The sequence below is a fragment of the Arachis hypogaea genome, chromosome 7 (assembly GCF_003086295.3).
Source record: "Arachis hypogaea cultivar Tifrunner chromosome 7, arahy.Tifrunner.gnm2.J5K5, whole genome shotgun sequence".
Classification (NCBI taxonomy): domain Eukaryota; kingdom Viridiplantae; phylum Streptophyta; class Magnoliopsida; order Fabales; family Fabaceae; genus Arachis; species Arachis hypogaea.
The window spans coordinates 70,338,619-70,355,901 of NC_092042.1; the positions used below are offsets into that span (position 1 = coordinate 70,338,619).

General features: G+C 37.9%; 1 non-coding gene across 1 annotated transcript; it reads right to left on the minus strand.

The window, feature by feature from the left end:
• Positions 1–12,296: 12,296 nt before the first annotated feature.
• LOC112704551 (small nucleolar RNA R71) lies at positions 12,297–12,404 on the minus strand. Its single transcript, XR_003155171.1, has one exon. It is a non-coding gene; the product is annotated as a small nucleolar RNA R71 (small nucleolar RNA).
• Between the last annotated feature and the right edge of the window lie 4,879 nt (positions 12,405–17,283).

The window sequence follows — 17,283 nt, forward strand, 5'->3', positions numbered from 1 at the left end:
ATATCCCTTGTTGAGGCAAGTTATCAGCTCTTTGGCAACTGTCACAGTTACGCACAAACTCTCGGGAATCTTTATAGAGAGTAGGCCAGTAGAAGCCACATTGGAGGACTTTAGTGGCTGTTCGCTCACTTCCAAAATGTCCTCCATACTGTGATCCATGGCAATGCCATAGGATCCTTTGTGCTTCTTCTCTGGGTACACATCTGCGGATCACTCCGTCAGCACATCTCTTAAAGAGATATGGTTCATCCCAAAGGTAGTACTTGGCATCTGAAATTAATTTCTTTCTTTGCACGTTGCTGTACTCCTTTGGTATGAACCTCACAGCTTTATAATTTGCAATATCTGCAAACCATGGAGCTTCCTGAATGGCAAAGAGTTGCTCATCTGGGAAAGTCTCAGAGATCTCAGTAGAAGGGAGGGACGCCCCAGCTACTGGTTCTATTCGGGACAGATGATCAGCTACTTGGTTCTCTGTCCCCTTTCTGTCTCTTATTTCTATATCAAACTCTTGCAGAAGCAACACCCATCTTATAAGTCTGGGTTTTGAATCCTGCTTTGTGAGTAAGTATTTAAGAGCAGCATGGTCAGTGTACACAACCACTTTGGATCCCACTAGATAGGATCTAAACTTGTCAATGGCATAGACCACTGCAAGTAACTCTTTTTCTGTGGTTGTGTAATTCTTCTTTGCGTCATTTAGAACACGGCTGGCATAATAAATGACGTGCAGAAGTTTGTTATGCCTCTGTCCCAACACTGCACCAATGGCATGGTCACTGGCATCACACATTAGTTCAAATGGCAATGTCCAATCTGGTGCAGAGATGACTGGTGCTGTGACCAGCTTAGCTTTCAGGGTCTCAAATGCCTGCAGACACTATGTGTCAAACACAAATGGTGTGTCAGCAGCTAGCAGGTTACTCAAAGGTTTTGCAATTTTCGAAAAATCCTTTATAAACCTTCTGTAGAATCCTGCATGCCCCAGAAAGCTTTTGATTGCCTTAACATTGGCAGGTGGTGGTAATTTTTCAATTACCTCTACCTTTGCCTTATCCACCTCTATTCCCCTGCTTGAAATTTTGTGCCCAAGGACAATTCCTTCAGTCACCATAAAGTGACATTTCTCCCAGTTTAAAACCAGGTTAGTCTCTTGGCATCTTTTCAGGACAAGTGCTAGGTGATTAAGACAGGAACTAAATGAGTCTCCATATACTGAAAAGTCATCCATGAAGACTTCCAGAAATTTCTCTACCATATCTGAGAAGATAGAGAGCATGCACCTCTGAAAGGTTGCAGGTGCATTGCACAGACCAAAAGGCATCCTCCTATAGGCAAACACGCCAGAAGGGCAAGTGAATGCTGTTTTCTCTTGGTCCTGAGGATCTACTGCAATTTGGTTGTAGCCTGAATAGCCATCCAAAAAGCAGTAATAGTCATGCCCAGCTAGTCTTTCTAGCATTTGGTCTATGAATGGTAAAGGAAAATGATCCTTTCTGGTGGCTGTATTGAGCCTTCTGTAGTCAATACACATACGCCACCCTGTGACTGTTCTTGTAGGAACCAGTTCATTTTTTTCATTATGAACCACTGTCATGCCTCCCTTTTTGGGGACAACTTGGACAGGGCTCACCCAGGGGCTATCAGAAATAGGATAAATAATCCCAGCCTCTAGTAATTTAGTGACCTCTTTCTGCACCACCTCCTTCATGGCTGGATTTAGCCTCCTTTGTGGTTGGACCACTGGTTTGGCATTATCCTCCAACAGGATCTTGTGCATGCATCTAGCTGGGCTAATGCCCTTAAGATCACTTATGGACCACCCGAGAGCTGTCTTGTGTGTCCTTAGCACTTGAATCAATGCTTCCTCTTCCTGTGGATTTAAAGCAGAGCTTATAATCACTGGAAAAGTTTCACCCCCTCCCAGAAATGCATACTTCAGAGATGGTGGTAGTGGTTTGAGTTCAGGTTTGGGAGGCTTATCCTCCTCCTGAGGAATTTTCGAAAATTCCTTTGCTTCCTCTGGTTCTTCTTGATCAGGTTGAGCATCTTTGAAGATGTCCTCAAGCTCTGATTCTAGGCTTTCAGCCATATTGATCTCTTCTACCAGAGAGTCAATAATGTCAGCGCCCATGCAGTCATTTGGTGTGTCTGGATGCTGCATGGCTTTTACAGCATTCAACTTGAACTCATCCTCATTGACTCTCAAGGTTACTTCCCCTTTTTGTACATCAATGAGAGTTCGTCCAGTTGCTAGGAAAGGTCTTCCTAGAATGAGAGTTGCACTCTTGTGCTCCTCCATTTCCAGCACCACAAAGTCAGTTGGAAAGGCAAATGGCCCAACCTTGACAATCATATCCTCTATTATGCCTGATGGATATTTAATGGAGCCATCAGCAAGCTGGAGGCATATCCGGGTTGGTTTGACTTCTCCAGTCAACCCAAGCTTTCTGATAGTGGATGCAGGTATTAGATTGATGCTTGCTCCAAGATCACATAGGGCTGTCTTGGTGCAAGCACCTTCTAATGTGCATGGTATCATAAAGCTTCCTGGATCTTGAAGCTTTTCTGGTAAGCTCTTTAATATGACTGCACTGCATTCTTCAGTGAGAAAAACTTTTTCAGTTTCTCTCCAATCCTTCTTATGGCTCAAGATCTCCTTCATGAACTTAGCATAAGAAGGTATTTGCTCAAGTGCCTCTGCAAACGGAATCTTTATTTCAAGAGTCCTTAGATAGTCTGCAAAGCGGGCAAATTGCTTATCCTGTTCCGCTTGGCGGAGTTTCTGAGGATAAGGCATCTTGGCTTTATATTCTTCAACCTTAGATGCTGCAGGTTTATTCCTTACAGAAGTGGTTGAAGAAGCCTTGTTAGAGGGATTACTGTCAGCACTCTCAGGTGTCTGATCTTCCCTTGGCGTCTGAACGCCAGGATTGGGTGGAAAATGGGCGTTTAACGCCAACTTTTCCCCCTTTTCTGGCGTTTGAACGCCAGAACTGGGCAAGGAATGGGCGTTTAACGCCAGCTTTCCTTCCCTTTCTGGCGTTTGAACGCCAATAACATTCCTCTCTGGGCTCTTACTGTCCTCAGAGGGATTTTGAACAGTGGTTTGGTTATCCTCTGTCAATTGTTCCTTGTTTGGCTTTCTGCTCTTTTGAGCAGAGGTATTCAGTGTCTTCCCACTCCTCAGTTGAACTGCTTGACAGTCCTCTGTTATCTGTTTAGATATTTGCTGTTTTGCTTGATTCAACTGCAGTTCTATGCTCTTGTTAGCGACTTTAGTTTCATGGAGCATCTCTTTAAAGTCTGCTAACTGTTCTGTCATCAGGAGTAATTGTTGATTAAGCTCAATTATCTGTTCTTGAGGACTAGGGTCAGTGACTACTGCCATGACTTCCTCTTTTGGAGAGAACTCATTGCAAGAGTACAAATATTGGTTTCTAGCAACAGTGTCTATAAGCTCTTGAGCTTCTTCAATTGTCTTCCTCATGTGTATAGATCCACCATCTGAGTGGTCTAAAGACATCTGAGCTTTTTCTGTAAGCCCATAGTAGAAAATGTCTAACTGTACCCACTCTGAAAACATTTCAGAGGGACATTTCCTTAGCATACCTCTATACCTCTCCCAGGCATTATAAAGGGATTCATTATCCTCTTGTTTAAAGCCTTGGATGTCCAGCCTTAGCTGTGTCATCCTCTTTGGAGGGTAAAAATGATTCAGGAACTTGTCTGATAACTGTTTCCATGTCTTTATGCTTGCTGTAGGTTGATTATTTAACTACCTTTTAGCTTGATCTTTTACAGCAAATGGAAATAGTAATAGCCTGTAGGCATCCTGATCTACCTCTTTATCATGTACTGTGTCAGCAATTTGTAAGAATTGTGCCAGAAACTCAGTAGGCTCTTCCTGTGGAAGACCAGAATACTGGCAATTTTGCTGCACTATGATAATGAGTTGAGGATTTAGCTCAAAGCTGCTTGCTTTGATGGGAGGTGTACAGATGCTACTCCCATATGCAGCTGTAATGGGGTTAGCATATGACCCCAGAGTCCTTTTGGACTGATCAATCCCACTTAGATCCATAATGGGTTGCATATAGATATATTTTGTTGTTTTTTTTTTTGAATTAAACGAAAAAATAAAATAAAGTAAAAAAAAGAAGATAAAAAAATTCGAAAATTAAAAAGAAAATAAGATCAACACAAATTGAGAACTGAATCAATTAGTTGATCAAAAAGATTTTGAAAACAGCAATTAAAAAGATCTGATTGAAAAATTTTTATGAAAAAGATTTGATTTTTGAAAAGAGGAAAGAGAAAAACAACAAAAAGACACCAAACTTAAAATTTTTAGAAAATCAAACACTAATTTTCGAAAATTTTTAAGGGAAAAACACAAAGAGGACACCAAACTTAGAATTTTTATGAATCAAAAAGGAACTAAGAACATGCAAAATCGAAAATTAAAAGAAAAACAAAAGCATGCAATTGACACCAAACTTAAAATATGAACTAGACTCAACTAAAAGACTCTAAACCAACAAAAATAAACAGTCCTAATCTAAGCAACAAGATAAGCCGTCAGTTGTCCAAACTCGAACAATCCCCGGCAACGGCGCCAAAAACTTGGTGCACGAAATTGCAATCACACTTTTTGCAAATCCGCACAACTAACCAGCAAGTGCACTGGGTCGTCCAAGTAATACCTTGCGTGAGCAAGGGTCGATCCCACGGAGATTGTCGGCTTGAAGCAAGCTATGGTTATCTTGTAAATCTTAGTGAGGATATCAGAAATTATCAGGATTGATTGTGAAAAGCAAAAGAACATGAAATGGTTACTTGTTTTGCAGTAATGGAGAATAGGTTGAGGTTTTGGAGATGCTCTATCCTCTGAATCTCTGCTTTCCTACTGTCTTCTTCATCAAACACGCAAGGTTCCTTCCATGGCAAGCTGTATGTAGGGTTTCACCGTTGTCAATGGCTACCTCCCATCCTCTCAGTGAAAATGTTCCTATGCTCTGTCACAGCATGGCTAATCATCTGTCGGTTCTCGGTCAGTCCGGAATAGAATCCAGTGATTCTTTTGCGTCTGTCACTAACGCCCCGCCTGCTAGGAGTTTGAAGCTCGTCACAGTCATCCAATCATTGAACCCTACTCAGAATACCACAGACAAGGTTTAGACCTTCCGGATTCTCTTGAATGCCACCATCAGTTCTAGCTTATACCACGAAGATTCCGGTTAAAGAATCCAAGAGATAACTACTTAATCTAAGGTAGAACGGAGGTGGTTGTCAGGCACGTGTTCATAGTTGAGAATGATGATGATTGTCACGGATCATCACATTCATCCGGGTTAAGAACAAGTATTATCTTAGAATGGAAGCAAGCATGATTGAATGAGAAACAGTAGTAATTGCATTAATCCATCAAGACACAGCAGAGCTCCTCACCCCCAACCATGGGGTTTAGAGACTCATGCTGTGGAAGATACAATGAGAAACGTGTAAAGTGTCATGAGGTACAGATACAATGTCAAAAGATCCTATTAATAGTAAGCTAGTAGCCTAGGGTATACAGAAATGAGTAAATGACGTAAAAATTCACTTCCGGGCCCACTTGGTGTGTGCTTGGGTTGAGCAATGAAGCATTTTCGTGTAGAGACCTTTTCTGGAGTTAAACGCCAGCTTTCATGCCAGTTTGGGCGTTTAACTCCAAGTTTTATGCCAGTTCCAGCGTTAAACGCTGGAATTTCTGAGGCTGATTTGCCACGCCGGTTTGGGCCATCAAATCTTGGGCAAAGTATGGACTATCATATATTGCTGGAAAGCCCAGGATGTCTACTTTCCAACGCCGTTGAGAGCGCGCCAATTGGGCTTCTGTAGCTCCAGAAAATCCACTTCGAGTGCAGGAAGGTCAGAATCTAACAGCATCTGCAGTCCTTTTCAGTCTCTGAATCAGATTTTTGCTCAGAACCCTCAATTTCAGCCAGAAAATACCTGAAATCACAGAAAAACACACAAACTCATAGTAAAGTCCAAAAAAGTGAATTTTAGCTAAAAACTAATAAAAATATACTAAAAACTAACTAGATTATACTAAAAACATACTAAAAACAATGCCAAAAAGCGTATAAATTATCCGCTCATCAGCTCCCAATGTGAATCCAGCAATGACATGCTTTCTTTGTTTTCTTTATATAGAGTAATCGTGAAAAGAAAATTGTCCATTGTGAGGGGAACATATATTGAATTTATAAGAGGTTCCTCGGTTAATTGATAAGCTAATTGCTTTAAGTGTTTGTGTCTTCAAAAATTGACTTATAAAAACGCTATTTTGGTATTTGTTAGTTCAAGCTAAGGACCAGCTTGTGTAATATTTTCATGTTCTTGTTATGCTGCAGTATTTTATAGATCTGATAAAAGTGCCAAGGGTGGAGACAAAATTAAGAGTGTTCTCTTTCAAGATTCAGTTTGGGACTCAGGTTTGCTGATTCTGAAGGTGTTTCATCTAAATTTGTTTTCAATTTGGTTTTTCTTGTTTCACTTCACTTTATTTTTTTCCACTTGAAGCAGGCTGAAGACTTTAGGAGGAGTTTAAACACTGTGAACTCTGCCTGTGAAGAGGTACTTGATGCGCGTGTATGCAAAACCCACACTTTTTGTCAAGCAGCAGTACCAGCAAGTGCACTGGGTCGTCCAAGTAATACCTGAGCGAGTCAGGGTCGATCCTACGAGGATTGTGGCTTGAAGCAAGCTATGATTGTCTTGCAGTTCTTAGTCAGAGAGATCAGAAGGTTGTATATGGAGTTGGATGAAGTATCATGAAACTATGAAAGGAATACTGAATTGTAATTAAGTTAAAGCAATAATAGGAATAGAGTTGAGAGTTGGAGCTGCTTTGTCTTTCTGAATGAACTTTGGTACTACTGTCTTCTTTGCATGTGAATGATCTTCTTCTATGGCAGACTATAAGTGATCAAAGCCATTGCCCGTGGTCATTGATCTCCTCCGCTACAGATTAAACGCCATTGGCCATGGTCATGCAGTCTGACGAAGGGTGAAGCGCTTAGCAAGTCATTCTCTTGGCAATCCTACTCAAAATGCCACAGACAAGGTCGAATCTTCTGGATCAGAGAATGCTGCTTCATTGGATTCAAGCCTATACCACGGAGATCCTAATTCCCCAAAAATTGGCTGAAGTGGTGTCTCGAGAAGTCCCCAACGAAGTCATGGATTAACCGTCTGAGAGATGTATAAACATAACTGTTGGCTCGTGCTTTCCTTCCAAGTATTCACACAAACCCAAGTAGACACGGGTGTTTGTCAAGCACGTTTGTCTTAATGTGATGAGTAGAGCTAATTGGTTAGATCATCCTATTCACCATGACAAAGATCGGATATACATCTTAGAGATAGATCAAACACAGATCAAAGAAGAAACTGTAGTACTTTTATTAATTCATAGGACTCAGCAGGGCTCCTCCCCTCAACCTAGGAGGTTAAGAAACTCATAATGAAGTAAAATACAATGGAAAACGAAAATAGGGCTGAATGGTTTGAAGAGGATGATTAAAGGTCTGAATTACATAAACATAAATCCTTAAATACTAAATAGATGACTAGCTAGTAAGGGTAAAACAGTCTATTTAGTGCTAAAATCCACTTCTAGGGCCCACTTGGTGAGTGTTTGGGGTGAGCTTTGATGAGATCCATGTACATTGAGGTCTCTTGGGCATGGAACGCCAGCTAGGGTGGTCCTCTTTGGGTGTTTGTACATTGGTCTCTACTTTTTGGGCACTGGACGCCTGGAAGGGGGCAGGTAACTCGCATTGGACGCCGTTTTGGGCCTTCTAATCCGAAGCAAAGTATGGACTATTATATATTGATGGAAAGCTTTAAAAGTCAGCTTTCCATAGCCATTGAGAGCACTCCATTTGGACATCTATAGCTCCATTAAAGCTCTTCCAGCTGCAAGAAGGTCAGATCTGGATAGCATCTGCAGTGCTTTCTCTGTCTCTGAATCAGACTTCTACTTCAACTCCTCAATTTCAGCCAGAAAATATATGAAATTGTCCAAAAATACAAAACTCATAGTAGAATCCAAAAATGTGAATTTAACACTAAAACCTATTAAAACTTAATAAAAATTAAGTAAAAACTACTAAAAACTATATGAAAATGATGTCAAAAAGCGTACAAAATATTCGCTCACCAGTACTTGATAATTTGCTTACAAAATTATTAAAATATTTATTTATTTATTTATTTATTTTTCTTGTATTTTTATGGACTGGTACATTTTTCTTTGATAATATGTTCGAAATTCAGCTAAATTGAAGGAGATTATGAAGAGAATTCTTTATTTGGGAAACACATTGAATGAAGGCACTGCAAGTCAAAAATGTAGTCACCACCACATCCTGCAAATATATATATCAAATGCCTGAACACTAGCTCCAAATTCTGCCAGAGTTCAATCACTTTTGGTTTCAAGCACTCCTGTGGAATCATCTGGGATGCAGCACAAGGTCAGTGATGTTTTTGAAGGAATAGAGCATGCTCCACTAACGGTTAAGGCTCTAGTGAATAAGCATGCACAGTTTCTTAACAGCATGCGCAAACTCCAAGTAAATGAATTGAGGTTTGTTGACTTGTATGCAAGTACTATTTTGCATATCATGTTAACTTATATTGTGTGGTAGTGGATGGACTTCTCAGTATATTAATATTAACAATTATTAAATGGTGGTCTTTTGTTTCTCCATTTTTCAAATTGCTAAAGTGCTATGTCCCCTTACTGTTTTGCTATGGTCTTACCGAATCATTTTATCAACAAGAGGATCCTCCTGAAATTGAAACTCCTATGTGGCTTCTTTCATAATGTTGATTCTTTTTTATTTATTTTTGTTGAGCTCATATTATTTATTTTTACACAAGAATTAATTGTACAGCTTATTATATAATATGTAATATCATGTGCCCATTGTGTTCTTAACTTTTGTTGTCATATGTATTTGCAGAATATAATGGCATCCTTTTTCTTGTCCAATGCCTTAACACTAGCTCCAAATTCTGTGGTTAAGGCATTTGATCTTTAAAATCAGCTGAATTGAGAAAACAGAATAACTAATGGATCATTCTTGTTTTTTTAAGTAGGGATCTTTCTTACAACACTGGCTTGATAGGAATGATTTCAAAAGAAATTGGGAATTTGAAGAAGCTAAAATCCCTGTTAGGAAAGAAGTTTAATTAGCAATATTATATTTGAAAAATAAAATGAATTTCTTCTATTTTGTGCATCAGATTACTTTTATTGGGATGACTTATAAATAAAACTGTCTTAGCTAGTATTATTATTAATTTATTATTTTCTTACTATTTCATTATTTTTCTTTAATATTTATACAAACTGAATTAACCATTGTTGATATTACTGGATGGAAATTGACAGGGGAATTCCCAAATTGGTTGTTGGTAAACAACACAAAAATGATTGACTTTTTGGCAGCTTCCTCCCAAGACAAGTCAGCAGTTTCAAATGCATCACAAGACAAGTTGGCAGCTGCAAACTATCTTTTATTATTGTCATTTTCTTATGTGAAGATGCTATGAGGTTTGTTGTGTAACTATAAAATATTTTTCCCCCCTTATAATTGCAGAGTTGTTTCCACTTTCATTTTTTTCATATTTTACTGTCGAACTTTGCATGAGAGCATGATAAAATTTTATATTTGTGTTTTAATACTATAATTAACTTTGATCTTAGATGGTAATTAAGGTATTCATTTCTAATAACATGGCAACCTGCTTGAAGTTCATTTTTCACATGATACAGTGCCTTCTACCAAATCAATGGTACCAAGTCAGTTAGCAGGGAACGTGAAGAATTCTTGAGGCTTGTCAAAAAGAAGGTATGCAAATTATTATAGAATTCTTCCGTTGACGCTTCTCTCTGGTGGGACTCATTCGCTCTCTTCTTCACTCAGCTCAAAAACTTATCCCCCTCCTCAGATCTTCCACCAAACTTGGTACCTCCTCATCTCTCTCTCTCTCCCTAAATATGTTTGGTATGCTAATCCCTAATGACCTAAATATGTTTGGTATGCTAATCCCCACCCTTTTCATATGATTCATTTGACTAATGTCAGCCTCAGTCATTTTCTTGTTAGATTTCAACATTCTTGCTAGCTTTGGGACAATAAGATCATGGTTGTGTTCATCACAAAAATCTTTGACGGTTCATCTTGTTGCTTAGATTAGATAATTTTTATTTTATTTTCAAAAAAATTTCAAAATCCTTCAAAATTTTTCTTCTTTTTCGCTTTTCTAAAAATAATTTTTGAGAAATCCAAAAAAAATAATAAAATAAAAAAAACAAAAATATTTTGTGTTTCTTGTTTGAGTCTAGTGTCAATTTTTAAGTTTGGTGTCAATTGCATATTTAAAATTTGTGCATTTTTTTCGAAAATTCATGCATTGCATTCTTCATGATCTTCAAGTTGTTCTTGATGAGTCCCCTTGTTTGATCTTCATATTTTATTGTTTTGAGTCTTTTCTTGTTTTTCGTATGCATTTTTGAATTCTTAGTGTCTAAGCATTAAAAATTTCTAAGTTTGGTGTCTTGCATGTTTTTCTTTTCTTGAAAATTTTTCAAAAATAAGTCTTGATGTTCATCTTGATCTTCAAAGTGTTCTTGGTGTTCATCTTGACATTCATAGTGTTCTTGCATGCATCATTTGTTTTGATCCAAAATTTTTATGTGTTGAGTCATTTTGTGATTTTTCTCTTTCCTCATTAAATTCAAAAAAATTAAAAAAATATCTTTTCCTTATTTAACTCAAAAATTTCGAAATTTTGGGTTGACTTAGTCAAAAAATTTTAAAATTAATTGTTTCTTGTTAGTCAAGTCAAGATTTCAATTTCAAAAAAATTATCTTTTCAAAATCTTTTTCAAAATCAAATCTTTTTCTTTTTCCTTTTATTATTTTCGAAAATTCTTTAAAATTAAATTTCAAAAAATCTTTTTCTTAACTTTTTCTTTTATTTTCGAAATTATTACTAACAATTAATGTTTTGATTCAAAAATTTCAAGTTTGTTACTTTCTTATTAAGAAAGATTCAAACTTTAAATTTTAAAATCATATCTTTTGATTTCTTGTGAGTCAAGTCATTAATTATGATTTTAAAAATTAAATCTTTGTTTTCAAAATAAATTTCAATCATATCTTTTCAATCATATCTTTTCAAACATATCTTTTTCAAATCATATCTTTTTCAACATCAATTTCAAAATCTTTTCTAACTTCTTATCTTTTCAAAATTGATTTTCAAACCTTTTTCAAATAACTAATTGACTTTTTTGTTTGTTTTACTATTTCTTATCTTTTACAAAACCACCTAACTACTTTTCTCTCTCTAATTTTCGAAAATTTCTCACCCTTTTTCAAAATTCTTTTTAATTAACTAATTGTTTCAAATTTTAATTTTAATTTTATTTCTTCTCATAATTTTCGAAAATCACTAACCATTTTTCAAAAACAATTTTCAAAATTCTCTCTCTCTCATCTCTTTCTATTTATTTTATTTATTTACTAACACTTCTCTTCTACTCATAATTCAAACCCTCTTCTCTTCTCTCTCTGTGTTCGAATTCTTCATCTCTTTTCTCTATATTATTCTTCTATTCTTCTTCTCTTCTACTTACATAAGAATCTCTATACTGTGACATAAAGGATTCATCTTCTTTTCTGTTCTCTTCTTTTTCATATGAGCAGGAGCAAGGATAAGGACATTATTGTTGAAGCAGATCCTGAACCTGAAAGGACTCTGAAAAAAAGCTAAGAGAAGCTAAAGTACAACAATCCAGAGAAAATCTTACAGAGAATCTCGAAAAAGAAAGAGACATGGCCGAACCTAACAACAATGCAAGGAAGATGCTTGGTGACTTTACTGCACCAAATTCCAACTTTCATGGAAGAAGCATCTCAATCCCTACCATTGGAGCAAACAATTTTGAGCTAAAGCCTCAATTAGTTTCTCTGATGCAACAGAATTGTAAGTTTTATGGACTTCCATCAGAAGATCCTTTTCAGTTCTTAACTGAATTCTTGCAAATCTGTGATACTGTTAAGACTAATGGAGTTGATCCCGATGTTTACAAGCTTATGCTTTTCCTTTTTGCTATAAGAGACAGGGCTAGAATATGGTTGGACTCTCAACCTAAAGACAGCCTGAACTCTTGGGATAAGCTGGTCACGGCTTTCTTAGCCAAGTTCTTTCCTCCTCAAAAGCTGAGCAAGCTTAGAGTAGATGTTCAAACCTTCAGGCAGAAAGAAGGTGAATCCTTCTATGAAGCTTGAGAAAGATACAAGCAATTGACCAAAAAGTGTCCTTCTGACATGCTTTCAGAATGGACCATCCTTGATATATTCTATGATGGTCTGTCTGAATTGTCTAAGATGTCATTGGACCATCCTGTAGGTGGATCTATTCACCTAAAGAAAATGCCTGCAAAAGCTCAGGAACTCATTGAAATAGTTGCAAATAACCAGTTCATGTACACTTCTGAAAGGAATCCTTTGAGTAATGGGATGCCTCAGAGGAAGGGAGTTCTTGAAATTGATGCTCTGAATGCCATATTGGCTCAAAACAAAATGTTGACTCAGCAAGTCAACATGATTTTTCAGAGTCTGAATGGATTGCAAAATGCATCCAACAGTACTAAAGAGGCATCTTCTGAAGAAAAAGCCTATGATCTTGAGAACCCTGCAATGGCAGAGGTGAATTACATGGGTGAAGCCTATGGAAACACCTATAATCCCTCATGGAGAAATCATCCAAATTTCTCATGGAAGGATCAACAAAAGCCTCAACAAGGCTTTAATAATGGTGAAAGAAACAGGTTTAGCAATAGCAAGCCTTTTCCATCATCCTCTCAGCAACAGATAGAGAATTCTGAGTAGAGCCCCTCTAGCTTAGCAAACATAGTTTCTGATCTATCTAAGGCCACTCTAAGTTTCATGAATGAAACACGGTCCTCCATCAGAAATTTGGAGGCACAAGTGGGCCAGCTGAGTAAAAGAGTCACTGAAACTCCTCCTAGTACTCTCCCAAGCAATATCGAAGAGAATCCAAAAAGAGAGTGCAAGGCCATAACCTTACTTGGTGTGGCCGAACCTAAAGAGGAGGAGGAGGACGTGAATCCCAGTGAAGAAGACCTCATGGGACGTCCTCTGGACAAAAAAGAGTTCCCATTTGAGGAACCTAAGGAATCTGAGGCTCATCTAGAGACCATAGAGATTCCATTGAACCTACTGCTGCCATTCATGAGCTCTGATGAATACTCTTCCTCTGAAAAGGATGAGGATATTACTGAAGAGCAAGTTGCTAAATACCTTGGAGCAATCATGAAACTGAATGCCAAGTTATTTGGTAATGAGACTTGGGAGAATGAACCCCCCTTGCTCACCAATAAACTGAATGACTTGGTTAGGCAGACATTACCTCAAAAGAAACAGGATCCTGGTAAATTCCTAATTCCCTGTACCATATGCACCATGACCTTTGAGAAGGCTCTGTGTGACTTGGGGTCAGGCATAAACTTAATGCCACTCTCTGTAATAGAGAAACTGGGAATCTTTGAGGTACAGGCTGCCAAATTCTCATTAGAGATAGCAGACAAATCCATGAAAAAGGCTTATGGATAGGTAGAGGACGTGCTAGTAAAGGTCAAAGGCCTTTACATCCCTGTTGATTTCATAATCCTAGACATTGGGAAGGATGAGGATGAATCCATCATCCTTGTCACACCTCTCTTAGCCACAGCAAAAGCTGTGACTGATGTTGACAGAGGAGAGTTGGTCCTTCAATTGAATGAGGACTACCTTGTATTCAAGACTCAAGGTTCTCCTTCTATACACATGGAGAGGAAGCATGAAAAGCTTCTCTCAATGCAGAGTCAAACAAAGCCCCCACAGTCAAACTCTAAGTTTGGTGTTGGGAGGCCATAACCAAACTCTAAGTTTGGTGTTGAACCCCCACATTCAAACTCTAAGTTTGGTGTTGGGAGCTCCCAACAATGCTCTGAACATCTGTGAAGCTCCATGAGAGCTCACTGTCAAGCTATTGACATTAAAGAAGCGCTTTTTGGGAGGTAACCCAAATTTATTTATCTATGTTATTTTTTTATTTTATCTTTTTTAGGTTGATGATCATATGGAATCACAAAAATAACTACAAGAATTAAATAAAAATAAACACAGCATTAAAAATAGCACACCCTGGAAGAGAAACTTACTGGCGTTTAAACGCCAATAAGGGTAGTAGAATGGGCGTTTAACGCCCAGTCTGGCACCATTCTGGGCGTTAAATGCCAGAAAAAAGCACCAGACTGGCATTAAACACCAGAAAGTAGTAACAAACTGGCGTTAAATGCCAGAAACAGGTTACAGCTTGGCATTTAACGCCAGGAAAAGAATAAAAGCTGGCGTTAAACACCAGAAACAGGCTACAATCTGGCGTTAAACGCCAGAAATAAGTAGCAATCTGGCGTTAAACACTAGGATTGCATTGTATGGGCGTTTACACGCCTAATAGGAGCAGGGATGATAAATCCTCAACACCTTAGGATCTGTGGACCCCACAGGATCCCCACCTACCCCACCTCTATCTCTCTCCCTCATACCTCTCTATAACACTCTACCCAAAACACTTTTCCCTTCCAGACCCACCCACTTCTATTCGGTCACTCTCTCCCTCCATCTCCTCTATTGTTCTTCTTCTGTCCCTTCTTTTTTTCTTCTTTTGCTCGAGGACGAGCAAACATTTTAAGTTTGGTGTGGTAAAAGCATTGCTTTTTGTTTTTTCATAACCATTTATGGCACCTAAGGCCAGAGAAACTTCTAGAAAGAAGAAAGGGAAGGCAATTGCTTCCAACTCTGAGTCATGGGAGATGGAGAGATTCATCTCAAGGGTCCATAGCTCATTAGTAGAGCATTTGACCATAAAACAAGAGAGCTCACTCATGGACCTCAGCAAGAGCATGAGGAATTCCCTCATCAAGAAATCTCTGAGATACCTCAAGGGATACATTTTCCTCTACACAACTATTGGGAGCAACTAAGGATGGAGCAACAAAGGCAAGGAATTGACATAAAGGAGCTCAAGATCACCATTGGTTCTTCAAGAGGAGGACGCCACCCTCACTAAGGTGGACTCATTCCTTAATCTTCTTGTCTATTTATTTTTCTGCTTTATGTGTTATCCATGTTTGTGTCTTTATTACATGATCATTAGTGTCTAGTGTCTATGTCTTAAAGCTATAAATAATTCCATGAATCCTTTACCTCTCTTAAATGAAAAATATGCTTAATTACAAAAGAACAAGAAGTACTTGGATTTCAAATTTTATCTTGAAATTAGTTTAATTATTTTGATGTGGTGGCAATACTTTTTGTTTTCTGAATGAATGCTTGAACAGTGCATATTTTTTATAGTGAAGTTTATGAATGTTAAAATTGTTGGCTCTTGAAAGAATGATGAACAAAGAGAAATGTTATTGATAATCTGAAAAATCAAGAGATTGATTCTTGAAGCAAGAAAAAGCAGTGAAAAAGAAAAAAAAATAGCAAAAAAAAAATTGGCGAAAAAAAGAAAAAGAAAAAGCAAGTAGAAAAAGCCAAAGGCCCTTTAAACCAAAAGGCAAGGGTAAAAAGGATCCAAGGCTTTGAACATTAATGGATAGGAGGGCAAAGAAAATAAAATCTAGGCCTAAGCGGCTAAATCAAGCTGTCCCTAACCATGTGCTTGTGGCATGAAGGTCCAAGTGAAAAGCTTGAGACTGAGTGGTTAAAGTCATGATCCAAAGTAAAAGAGTGTGCTTAAGAACTCTGGACACCTCTAATTGGGGACTTTAGCAAAGCTGAGTCACAATCTGAAAAGGTTTACCCAGTTATATGTCTGTGGCATTTATGTATCCGGTGGTAATACTGGAAAACAAAGTGCTTAGGGTCACGGCCAAAACTCATAAAGTAGCTGTATTCAAGAATCAACATACTGAACTAGGAGAATCAGTAACACTATCTAAAATTCTAAGTTCCTATAGATGCCAATCATTCTGAATTTCAAAGGATAAAGTGAGATGCCAAAACTGTTCAGAAGCAAAAAGCTACTAGCCCCGCTCATCTAATTAGGACTAAGTTTCATTGATATTGTGAGGTTCATTGTATATTCTCTTCTTTTTATCCTATTTTGTTTTCAATTGCTTGGGGACAAGCAACAATTTAAGTTTGGTGTTGTGATGAGCGGATAATTTATACGCTTTTTGGCATTGTTTTTACATAGTTTTTAGTATGGTTTAGTTAGTTTTTAGTATATTTTTAGTAGTTTTTAAGCAAAATTCACATTTCTACACTTTACTATGAGTTTGTGTGTTTTTCTGTGACTTCAAGTATTTTCCGGCTGAAATTGAGGGACCTGAGCAAAAATCTGAATCAGAGGCTGACAAAGGACTGCTGATGCTGTTGGATTCTGACCTCCCTGCACTCGAAATGGATTTTTTAGAGCTATAGAAATCCAAATGGTGTGCTCTTAATTACATTGGACATCTAGGGCTTTCCAGCAATATATAATAGTCCATACTTTGCCCGAGTTTAGATGATGCAAACTGGCGTTTAACGCCAGCTTTCTGCCCTATTCTGGCGTTAAACGCCAGAAACAAGTTGCAAGCTAGAGTCAAACACCAGAAACAAGTTACAAACTGGCGTTTAACTCCAAGGAAGACCTCTGCACATGGAAGCATCATGATGCCAGGGCATCTAGGCCAGTTTCACTGACCTTTTCTTTACTGTTTTAGGGTAATTTCATACATTTTCTTAGAGAACAAGGTAAGTTTTGGATGAAAATACATTCACACCTTTATTCAAGCAACAATTGTGAATTTTACATGATTTCATGAGGATTTTGTAAGAATTGAATGACAAATTGATGATGCATAATCTCATGACTTTGGCTAGAGCTTTGGTGCACTTTATTTGCTTGATTTCAGGACAAAGGAAGCATGGAAGAACCACGTTAGTAGCCACGTTAACCTGGTTAACGTGATCACTAACGTGGAATGGGAATGAGCTTGCAACATTAATAAGAAAAGTGATCACAAATAATGCATGTGAAGCCATCATAAGCCCACGTTAATTGCCACATTAACTAGGTTAACGTGGTAGTTAACGTGGAGACAAAGAGACCTCCAATGTTAGTGGTAAACGTGAACACCACTAATGCTCCAAA